The following is a 12,306-nucleotide window of genomic DNA, read 5'->3' as shown; positions in this document are numbered from 1 at the left end:
GACCTGGGAGTTATTTTAGACAGCAACTTATCTTTTAAAAATCACATCAATCAAGTTACAAAAACAGCCTTCTTTCACCTTAGAAATATTTCTAAGCTAAGAAATATGTTATCTATATCTGATGCAGAGAAGCTCGTCCATGCGTTTATGACCTCTAGAATAGACTACTGTAATGCATTACTAGGTGGATGTCCTGCATCATTAATAAACAAGCTTCAGTTAGTTCAGAATGCCGCAGCAAGAGTTCTTACTAGGTCAAGAAAATACGATCATATAACCCCAATCTTATCGTCCCTACATTGGCTTCCTATTAAGTTTCGAATAGACTACAAACTACTGCTACTTACTTATAAAGCACTAAATGGTTTGGCTCCCATGTATCTATCCAGTCTCTTAACACGCTACAATCCGTCACGCTCCCTGAGATCTCAAAACTCTGGGCTTCTAGTAGTTCCTAGAATAGCAAAGTCCACTAAAGGCGGTAGAGCATTTTCACATTTAGCTCCTAAACTCTGGAATAGTCTTCCTGACAGTGTTCGGGGTTCAGATACACTCTCCCAGTTTAAGTGTAGATTAAAAACATATCTTTTTAGCAAAGCCTACACATAACACACATCACACACATCACATCACAACCTTGTGCTCCAGAACATCTGATCACATGCACATTATCAACTTGTGCTGTTAATATCATGAACAGCAGCTACGCTAATTCCTCTCCACTGCTTCTCTTTCTCTCCCCATCCCGAGGCTTCCTGAGGTTTGGCCAGCTCCAGTCACGTCCCACCTCGTGAAGATTATGGACCTATGGATGATCATGGAGAAGTAGATGCCGAGTGTTTAAAGGCCCTGGCATGGAGAAGCTGATGCTGGATCTATGATGATCACAAATTGTTCTGTATTGTTGAAAGATTTATGACCAAACTTTTGATGTCACCCATATGAGGATGGGTTCCCCTTTGAGTCTGGTTCCTCTCAAGGTTTCTTCCTCATATCATCTAAGGGAGTTTTTCCTTGCCACTGTCGCCACGGCTGCTCATCAGGGACAAACGCACACCATTCACCTTCACTGTTGTTTTCTGTAAAGCTGCTTTGAGACAATGTCTGTTGTGAAAAGCGCTATACAAATAAACTTGACTTGACTTGACTTGACTTAATGTACGATGATGTTAATATTGAAACCTACTTCTTCCTGCCTGTTATTTTAACTGAGCTGCATTATTCGTTGTTGTTTTGTTTTGGGGTTTTTTTTGTGGAGTTGTGGATGAACCCAAGCGTTGGCCTCTGAGTCCTACATTAGCACACAGGGTTCCCGCTGCTTTAATGTGATGGTAATGGAGCGTGATGGCTTTGCCCGGCATGCCCCACCCCCGTTCATCTGGCAGGAAGCTCTGATGCTCGACTGACTGAGACGTTCAGCTAGAGACGCCACAGTTTGAAGTGAAATCATGGATGTGTCTAATTTCTCTCTGTCATACACACACACACAGGCAAGTGTGCTTATCTGGATTCTAGGCACATCGACAGGATGCTTCAAACGTCTGAATCCAAGCCTGAGCACTGCATTTCGATTTACTACTACTTTACATTTTAATTTCATATAATATCAAAAGATTTTACATTTAACATTATAGCCAGAAACCCCTATACTGGCCGACCGCTTAACACCAATTAACCAAGCAACCAATCACGTGTCAGCAGTGCGATGCATGAAAACGATCAGAAACCAGACAAGAGCGTTAGTTACTATTTACACCAGGCATCCGAATTGTAGGAAAAATGTGATCTGTGTCTCCACAGTATCTCTCTGTGATGTGTACATGATTGCCTGATTAGATGATTGCATCAGGTGTTCCTACCGACGTGGTCAGGAAATCGCATCTAATGTCTCTCCTGACATTTCACGTTCTTCTAAATGCCATTTTCCGCACTGCATTTTACTCGACTCCGAATCAAATATCCGATTCGCTGTTATATCCTACATATTTCCTGTGTAGTCCACATTTCCTATTATAATAACCTCCGCTGTTATGGGAATGGATTTTGAAGTGTGCTTGTGAAGGTTTGTGCTCGTTCCTCAGATACTGGGGTGATGTTTTTATTTCATCCAAAATGGTTGGAATAGGGTGAAGAAGGTCAGTGCTGGAGATCTTCCACTCCAACCCATATCTGAGATCATACAGCTGGCTGTGTGCACAGGGGCATTGTCATGCTGGAACGGGTTTGGGTCTCCTAGTTCATGTGAAGGGAAAATCGTACAGTACTAAGAACCACATATATGTATGGAGCAGTCATGTGTCCCAATACTTTTTTCCCCCATACGGTGTAGCTCGGAACTGCAGAAGGGATTTACGGAATAAACAGAAAGGTGGTAGGAAAGGAAATAAAAGATCATAGCAATATGACCCACAGCTTCATCACTAATTCATCCGGTGTCTGCACAGGGAATTTCAGAGAGGTGCTTGTAGGTCCTTGCATGCATGTATTGATCCCTTTTCTTTCTGACCCCCTGCTAAAGATGGACTCCAGCTCTTGGGTGTATGGTCACATGATTTTCTCTTAAACAGGGTATGGAAAGATAATAAAGTACATGAAAAAGAAATGCTTCCTCTTTCTCATGTATTGAAACTCCTGTGGTCATAGAGGAGGCACTACAGCTAGTAGATCAGTGTTACAATTTCCAATTTGTACATGAAACGTCTTTTATCTGGATTTCAGTCTGGATTGGACGAAGCGTCCACACATGATCTCTCTTTCCTTTTATATCTCTTCCGTCTTTTCCTACAGTGGCACAATAATAGAGGATATTTTACTCTATATTATTGGATATTCCCTAAGTTTTTTTTTCATCTTTTCATTTTATCATCTTTTCATTCTCTATTCTCTTCTTTTTTTTCCTTTTTTTTCCCCTCACCCTCGTCTCTCCCTACTCATTCTCTTCATCTCTGCTCCATTACTTTCCACTCCTTTTCCACCGACTTCTTTTTTTTTTTCCCCCATTACCCTCAATGCCCTTAATTTCTCCTTTTCTTTTGCGTCCTTAATTTCTTTTTCACATTTTCTTTTCATCTACCTTTCCCCTTTTTTCAATTTTTTTCTTACACCTCACAACTTACCCATCCACGCCTATCCCATCCATACATCTTTTTACCAGTTCAATCCTAGCAAGGCCCTTATCGCTCAACTACTCAGTTGTAAGTCGCTCTGGATAAGGGCATTTACCAAATGCCATAAAGTGTAAAATGTTAATATCCTGTCCGATCCATACATATCCGATCCATACCAGGCCTATCGGTACTTATTCTATCCATCCCTATTCTTTCCATACTTATCCTGTCCGATCCATACATATTCGTTCTTACCATAGCCTATCCTATTCTATCTATCTGATCCAAAACTACACTATTCTAATCCTATCCTATCTATACCTATTCCTACCTACTCTATCCGATCCATACCTGTCCTATCAATACCTAACCTATCTTATCCTATCAGATAATATCTATCTGATCCTATCTGATCCAAAACTTCCCTATCCTAATCTATTCCTATCTACTTTATCTGATCCATACCTGTCCTATCAATACCTATGCGATTCTATCTGATGCGTACCTGTCCTATGCTTACCGATCTATTCCTATCCTATCTGATCCAAAACTACCCTATCCTAAACCTACTCTATCCGATCCATACCTGTCCTATCCTATCCGATCCAAAACTACTCTATCCTAATCTTGTCTTAATTCTATCCTATTCATTATTATACTATCCATATCTAATCTATCCGAACCCATCTGATCCTACCCTATCCATATCTATCCTATCCCATCCATACTTCTCATGTCCGATCCACACTTATTCGCTCCTACTCTACACTATTCTATCGTATCAATACCTGATCTATCCGATCTGATATCTGATCCAAAATTACCCTATCCTAATCCTATACAAAGCATACCTGTCCTTACCAGTCTATTCCTGATCTATCTGATCTGATATCTGATCCAAAATTACCCTATCCTAATCCTATCCAAAGCATACCTGTCCTTACCTGTCCTTACCGGTCTATTCCTATCCGATCCATATCTATCCGATCATACCTGAACCTATCCGATCCTATCTGATCCTTACCTGTCCTATCCATACTTATCCTATCCATATCCATGCCTATTCGTACCTATCCTATCTGGTCCATACCTGTCCGATCAATACCTATGTGATTCTATCCGATGCATACCTGCCCTCTCATATCCTTACCGATTTATTCCAATTAGTATCCTTTACTATTCACACCTACAGTATTTTATCCATCCCTCCATTTCATTTGTAGTTTTCCTTCACTTATAAACTGCACTCCATGAACCGGTCTTTATTATTCCTACCCTCATCTCTCTTTTCCTTCACATTTGATTCATTTCTTGGCATTTTATATATACAGTAAATCTGCGACAAATGCTCCTCGTCAGATCTTGGAATTGTTCAAACCCACATGACCAGGCAGATGGATAGCGGACCTCGGTGTATGTGTGTACGTGCGATTGTCCAGAAAAAAAAAAAAACGAAGGATTTCCGTCGACTGATTTTTCTTGTATTTTATAACATTTCAGCTACATAGTTACATAAACACGAGAGGAAAAACCTTACACGCGCATACTTACGCTCGAAAAGTAGCACAGAACACAATTTCGTTCTTCATTCTTCAGCCTACTGAGCGCTCCTCCACACACTAACAGCTTTTATTCACCTCCTATTGATGTTCTATCACCAGTATGATTCCACCGCGAGTTCTTTCGCTCCAAACTGAACACCGCCGGATGAATAACGCTAACTGTAATGATCTCGTAATATACTGCAAGTATAGTATACAATCCTACAAAACCAGCACGTGATACGACGTCGCATTATGAACTAGGAACGTGTTTTATTCGATATTTTGCGTTTAATTCGCTTTCTTTTTATAAGAATTGCGTGGAAATTAAAGATAACTAGCAGACGTGTGGATGATAAGCTGCTTTGACACTTATCTGCTATATTTACATCTCATTTTAGTCATAATTTTATCTATAAATACATTTCCTACCAACATATTTTGATTAATTTATAATTGGATTAATCAGTAGCTCTGTCGTTTTTTTTTTTTTTTTTTTTTTTTTTTTACATCATATATTTTTACATCATATATTTTACATCATATCAAGTTCTAGATCACACATAACTGAGACGCATCTTTGTTTTCCAGGGCAGTGAGAAAACTACATCTGGTTCACACATCTGTCCTGTAAGTCCTCATAATACAGCATTCGATATTCTTATTTTGCCCTGTATTTCTAAAAAACAAAGTCTTTTTTGGGACATTTCTTTGGTCCCTAATATAATTAAATACCTGTAAAAAAAAACAACAACCAAAAAACACACACACACACCTGAACCAGAACGTGACCAAGTACACACTTTTGCATCAAATTTATTATTGAATTGATATTGAAAAATATTTATGAATAAAACATGTGGTAAAATGTTTTCCATAGGAGCTTAATCATAGTGTGTGTGTGTGTGTGTGTGTGTGTGTGTGTGTGTGTGTGTGTGTGTGTGTGTGTGTGTGTGTGTGAGTGCTCGCGATTGCGCATTGATTTCATGATGTCAGGAGAAATCAGGAAAGGTTGTTTTCTTCTTTTACGCGCTAATCAAGGTTTGCTTTCGCTACCTAATCACCCACTCTGTCATGACAGCCAGCAATTTAGAAGGTCAAAAGCTAATGCATGCTTCAACCACGACTTATCGACCCGCTTCCCGCGACGCCAAACGAATACAAAAACGCCGGCCTAGATTCTCTGATCCTCTAAAACGCTCAACGTTCGGTGTCGCTGAACGCTGCTTGAATGTGACTGATACTCTATGAATCATATTCCACAGTCGTTTAGGAATCCGGTGTTGTCGTTCCACTCGTATGAGCCAGAAAAACCCCCTTTATGTACACACACACACACACACACACACACACACACACACACACACACACACACAGTGTTACAGTAGGTCAGACAAGTAATGAGTCACTTGGCACTGGTTTATGATGGGAGAAAACCAGGTACAGTTTAAGACACTGTGTTATTGTGTGTAGCGTCTCACATCTTCTCCACGTGTCTGTGTGGGTTTTTTCCCGGGTTCTCCGGTTCCCTCTGTCTCACGGCAGGTGACTCAAATTTTTACCCCGTGTGTGAATGAGCATCCAGGATGCGTTCCCTATCCGTGACCCCGATCGAGTGTCTACCACGAATCAACCGAATGAAGGAAAGAAATACAAATAAATAAAGGAAGGAGTGAAAAAATGGATGAACTAGTGAAGGAATAAAATGAAATATGGGAATGACTAATAGAAAAATAAATGGATAGCAGAAGGACGAGTTTAAAGAGTGAATGAAGAGAGGAATAAATGGATAAATGAATCATTTAATGCATGAGACGAATTAAAGAGGGAAGGAAGGAATAAATATATCGTTCAGTGGATAAATGAATGAATGAAGGATGTAGAAATTGATTAAGGAATGGATGAATGGAGGAAGGAAGAAATGAATGAAAGAACAAACAGAATGGAATGAAGGAGGAAATGAACGAATGAATGCATCAAAGAAGAAAGAAACGTGAAACGGAAGGAAGGAATGAACAAATTAATTAAGGGTGACGTGTAAAAGGAAGGAATGGATAGATGAACGGAGGAATAAACGAATTTAGGAACGTTCGACGGAATTCATCAAAGACGGAACAAATGGAGGAAGTAATTAATAAATGGATAAATGAATGATGAAGAAATAAATTAAAGGTTAAATGATGAATGAACAAAGGAAGGAAGGGAGGAATGAATAAATGAACGAATGAATGAATGAACGATTAGGCGGGATGTATTTTGTGTGCGCGGCTGAAGTCTTCAATCCAGTCAGAAGATGAAAGCGGTGGAAAATTGCAGCTATTCATCTTTTTTATCCTGTTGAAAGAAAGAATAATTGGTTTTAAAGTTTGAAGCTACATTCATCACTGACTCTTCAGAAAGAAGAAGGAGGGAAAAAAAAAAGCAAAACTTTTTTGAAATCATACAACTGCCAAAGTAGCGAGTGCACTGGCCAAGTGTGTGATTCTCCCCCCTCGTCAGTAGACATTATGGCTGAGAACACACTCACGTCTCGTTCCTCCTCCTCAGAGTGCACGACCAGGCATCTGATGTGTGAATCATGGACACGTCACTCCAATTTGATCTCCGAATCTGACACATATCTCTGTCCCTCATGCTGGCTTTCTGCTCCAGGCATGAACATGAAACGTCTTTCATCTGGATCTCAATCTGGATTAGACGATACGCCATACACTATCCCTCGTTCCTTTTCCTTCTCTCTTTTCCTTCTCTCCTACATTAGCACATAGTGAGAGGACGTTTTCCTAAGTCCATCCTCATTCACTCTTTCACTCATCCTCTTCCTTTTCCTCCCTCATCCTCATCCCTTTTGATCTGCTTTTCGTATCCTCTCTCTTCTCTTTTCCCGCCTTTTTTTTTTTTGCTTTTCTCTTCATGCTTCACCTTTCCTGCTTATCTTATTCCTCCTTTCCTTCATTTTAATATTTTCTTTTATCCTTCTTTTATTTCATCTGCCTGTCTCTCTTGCTAATTTCTTGTTTTTTTTTTTCTCATTCCTCCTCCACCCTCATTCTCTTCTCTTCTCTTCTCTTCTCTTCTCTTCTCTTCTCTTCTCTTCTCTTCTCTTCTCTTCTCTTTCTCTTCTCTTTCTCTTTCTCTTTCTCTCATCTCATTTATCTGTTTATCCCTCTTTTTTTCCCCTCATTCTCTTCTCATCACTTCTCTTCTATTTCTCGAATTTCTCGTTTTTCATTTTTCATTCCTCTTTCACCCTCATTTTCATTCTCTTCTCTGTCTCTCGTTTCTCTTTTCTTCTTTTTCACCCCCCCATTGTCCTTTCATCTCTTCTTTTTCCTTTATTTCTCTTTTTTTCACTTTCATTCCTTCTTCACCCTCATTCTCTTCTCTTCTCAATCTCTCATTTCTCTTATCTTCTTTTTCATACCTCTTTCCCCCTCACCTCTTCTTTTTCTTTTATATCTCTTTCATTTTCATTCCTTTTTCCCTCCCTTCTCTTTTTCATATTTATCGTCGTGATTCAAACATTTTCATTCTTCTTTCTTTCTTTCTTTCTTTCTTTCTTTCTTTCTTTCTTTCTTTCTTTCTTTCTTTCTTTCTTTCTTTCTTTCTTTCTTTCTTTCTTTCTTCCGTAATTCATCCCTCTATCCCTGTGCTTTGCCTATTTTTTCTTCCATTCCTCACATATTTCTTCTCTTTTCCTCTTTCTTCTTCTCCGGCGTGTAGAAATTACACTCCTCCGGCGTGCTGATGCTTTCGTTCGGCGAGCCGCAAATAGCGTTGCGATTGAAATCAAACTCCCTACCTATTCTCTCTTTCCGGGCCATCTCTATTAAACACCCACGAATCAGGCCATTGTTTTGGAGTAATGATACGTTTTCCCAAAAGAAATCAAATTTTTCTTCGAAGAAGAAGAAGAAAAAAAACGCAGGCTGGAGCTCTGGCTTGATTTTGAAAGCAGCTTCAACAGACAGACTCAATTATGAACACAATTACACAGCATTCAGATCCTGCACTAGGGGGAATTTTCCAGCCTGGTTTGCTGTGGTGAAGAGAATGATTATGAGGGTAATGGACTGAAAGAGTCTTTATTTGGACCATTGTAGGCTTCGAAATTGTGTATCTCGTGACTCAGCCCCCCCCCCCTGTAATAAAGCCTCGTGACCTTGAATTACATGCAGAATAGCCCTCAACCACTTCAAACAGCATGCGCCGGTCTGGCCGTCCTCCCCGAAAAACATATTATCGGACAAAAGCTACATCATGGGGGCTCGATTAACATTCAAAAGCCTGCCCGAATGACCCTCAGGACCTGGTGCATTTTGTGCAGATGAAAGCAGAAAGAACACAAGTTCATGGAGTTCTGTTTATCTCAGTTTTTTTTTTTCTTCTTCTTTGTTTTTCCCAGTCATCTTTCTTAGATCTTTTATTTCTTACATGCATCGGGCAGACCGTTTTTATCCAAGTGAAGCGATGCAGAAACTGGCAGCCATACAAGTGCCTCAGGTTCCACCGACTGACCCTGAACGTGTGCGCGATCTGAAAAAGATGAGCACGGACAAATATTGCTGTGGGATTTTGCATTTGAAATTGAAATAGCACACAGGCAGATGATTGCATTTTACTCACTTTTCAGCATTTTTGTCACGAAAGTAAAATCAAGTCCGATAATTGGCCAATGGCACAGTAAGAATCCGCATGACGGAACTGTAACTTGTCAACCTGTTTTTCAGATTTCAGTCCAATTATCTTATTAGTGTCTTCATCAAACTTAAATAACTTTTAATGACACTAACATAATAAAACTACAGAACATATGGCTAGATGATGATCAGTTGGTACCTTATGATAAAATTCTCTCTCCATGGTCCTGGAGATTTTCCATACAAAAATCTTCCACTACTCTTTCCCATAACTTAATGGTCCAACTGATCAACTTTATTCCCCTGTCTTCACTGTTTGATCACAAATGTAAATAATAATAATATTAATAATAATAAACTGCAGTAATTAAAATAGATTTTTATATTTTGCATTTCTTCCCTCTAACCGTACTGAACTTGAACCGGACCATGATTTGAAAACCATAAATGCAAGTTTCAAATATATAGAATACATAAATACGTTTCCTCTAAATTTACATCTATGCATTGGCCTAAGATAAGCATAAGACTGACCTCTTACATTTAGGACTCTAAAATAAATTCTCTAAAAGTGTATCAATGTTGAATAGTCCCATGATTCTACATTAACATCTGACACTGGTTTCACATAGTAAATAATTCCATAACTCAACATCAAGTATCTCATAAATTATGTTGTATTTATATGTATCATAAATGATGTTTAACACTCTTTATCTTGACTCCCAGGATAGATCTTCCTCAACCTGACTTTGAGGAACGTTTGATCAATTAATTAATTAAATTAAAAACAATAATATCTTGCTCTGAAAAGCACAATGTGTGATTAAGTTGGTAGAAAACAAATCAGATTTCAGCTATTATGATGCTGAAGCTTGTTGCCAGAAAAGTGTGTTTCGACCAAAATGTGCCACAGCCATGTCTGATCCTCCATATTTGATCTGGAAGTATCTGCTCTCCTAGAGCTACCACAATCTCAGTGTTTAAACTCCATTGTGCCATTGAGATCCAAGTACAAGTATCTGATTTATCCTAACAAGAGAAATGAAATCCTTTTGTTTTCACGAGCCGGTTATCGACAATCGTTTGCGTTTCACTTCTTTGTGCTTCAGTCGTGCTTTTGCAATGTTATATTGATTCAAAGTCAATTGAAACCCCAGTCAGATTCAAATATGTAAACCAGATTTCAATGCCAGGTTTCAAACATCACGAGGCAGAGACTCTGAGAACTTATTGTAATCTAGACCATCTAATGGAATCCTTTACTCTAAAGTGCATAAAGAAGTGAAGGTGTATTTTTTTTTCCCACAGCAGGGATTTAGCGGTGTCTAAAGAACACCTTTAATAGCCTGTTGCTATCGATCTTCTGAGTTGGAGGCTGATATTAGATGTTAGACGTTTCAGTCGTTTATAAGGGAATGGAACAGAATCTGATCTCTGAGTTTCTTTATGTGGTTGCTGTAGTGCAGACTCATTAGTGTAAATCAAATAAATGGATATAAATAGAAATGGCAAAGAGGAAAGGTTGTTCTTGTAGGCTTGTCAGCGGTGAAGGAGTCTACAGAGAGCTGCCAATGTCTGTTGGCTGGATCCAGATTGGTGAAAAGCAAATTTTGGCAATCCTAGGGAACGAATCGATGGTTGGAGCTACAGTGCTTAGATTTTTTTTTTTTTCTTAATTTCACTCAAAAAAAATAAAAACAGATTGGTATTCTTTCTTGGTGAACCTTTTTATTTATTTATTTATTTATTTATTTTATTTTAGGAAAGTAACACTGTGTAGTATTTGCTTAATAGTGACAATCTGCCAGCTGTTGTTCTAAGCTTGTTACAGCAGCTGGCTTTGCGCAAGTGAAATAATGACTTCCATTCTTACGGTATTTATTTGTCATTACATTTGTCAGGTTACAACAAGATGATCTAATAGAGCCACACACTGCTACACTAGAAAAATCTTGAGTAGGAACGTGCATCTCCATAACTGAGGACAATTCAGTTCTGGCTCTTTGAGACCGCGAGGACACGCATCTGTCTCTGTTGTTTTGAAAAACGTCAATCTACATTTACATTTACTGTATAGCTTTTGGCAGACGTCCTTTTCGATTCAATTAATTTCTATTAGCACTTTTATCAATCGACACGGTCTCAAAGTACCGATACAGAAATTAAGCGGTTATAAAGTTGTATATACGTTTAGTGCCTATAAGTTTGATCCTTATAATTGTAAGTTTATCCCTAATGAACGAACCACTGGCGACTGTATGAAGGAAAAATCTCTTGAGATTAAATGAAGAAGAAACCTTGAGAGGAACCAGATTTAAAAGGAAACCTGTCAACATCTGGATGCCTGTTATTCAGAGTGACTTACTAATACCTTATTTGTACGACTCTAAACTTGACCCCAACAATCCCAGGATCAGCTATAAATTGAGGAGTTGTAGCTCAGTGGTTAAGGCGCCGGGTTACTGATCGGAAGGTCGTTGGTTCAAGCCCCGGTATCGCCAAGCTGCCACTCTTGGGCCCTTGAGCAAGGCCCTTAACCCTCTGTGCTCCAGGGACGCCATTTCATGGCCGACCCTGCGCTCTGACCCCAGTTTCCGAGCAAGCTGGGATATGCTAAGAACAAATTTTACTGTGCTCTAATGTATATGTGACAAATAAAGGTTATTCTAAATATCATCATCATCAGATCTACTTCAACCTGACCAAGAAGAACTTTCAAGCTGCAGTTTAAACTCGTAACCTTCATCGTAAACCGATGTGATGACTGGCTTTTACAGAAGACTTGTTTATTACCATTTTGAAACTAAATATCTAATATCGCAATGATGGCTCAGCATGCTGACATCAGCAATGGTTCATCTCACCACTCTCATAAACTAAGATCTCAAACCATGAACTCTCATCCTGAACTATATACCTTTGGCCTCTATTAACAAATGAAAGGGAAAACCCAACTTTCCTCATAAACAGTAGGATGGGATGTTACTCAGGCCTGAATCGAGAACTTCTGTCCTT

At 39.1% G+C, this 12,306-nt stretch overlaps 1 long non-coding RNA gene across 1 annotated transcript; it reads right to left on the bottom strand.

Moving 5' to 3' along the window:
* Positions 1-1,210: 1,210 nt before the first annotated feature.
* On the bottom strand, positions 1,211-8,869 carry LOC310722647. The gene is made up of 3 exons (XR_014532437.1): positions 4,015-8,869; positions 2,086-3,834; positions 1,211-2,025 (listed from the first exon to the last, which is right to left on the bottom strand). It is a non-coding gene; the product is annotated as an uncharacterized lncRNA (long non-coding RNA).
* Positions 8,870-12,306: the final 3,437 nt, after the last annotated feature.

This window comes from Silurus aristotelis (assembly GCF_946808225.1).
Source record: "Silurus aristotelis genome assembly, chromosome: 29".
Taxonomy (NCBI): Eukaryota; Metazoa; Chordata; class Actinopteri; order Siluriformes; family Siluridae; genus Silurus; species Silurus aristotelis.
This window is presented reverse-complemented; position numbering and strand designations above follow the sequence as displayed.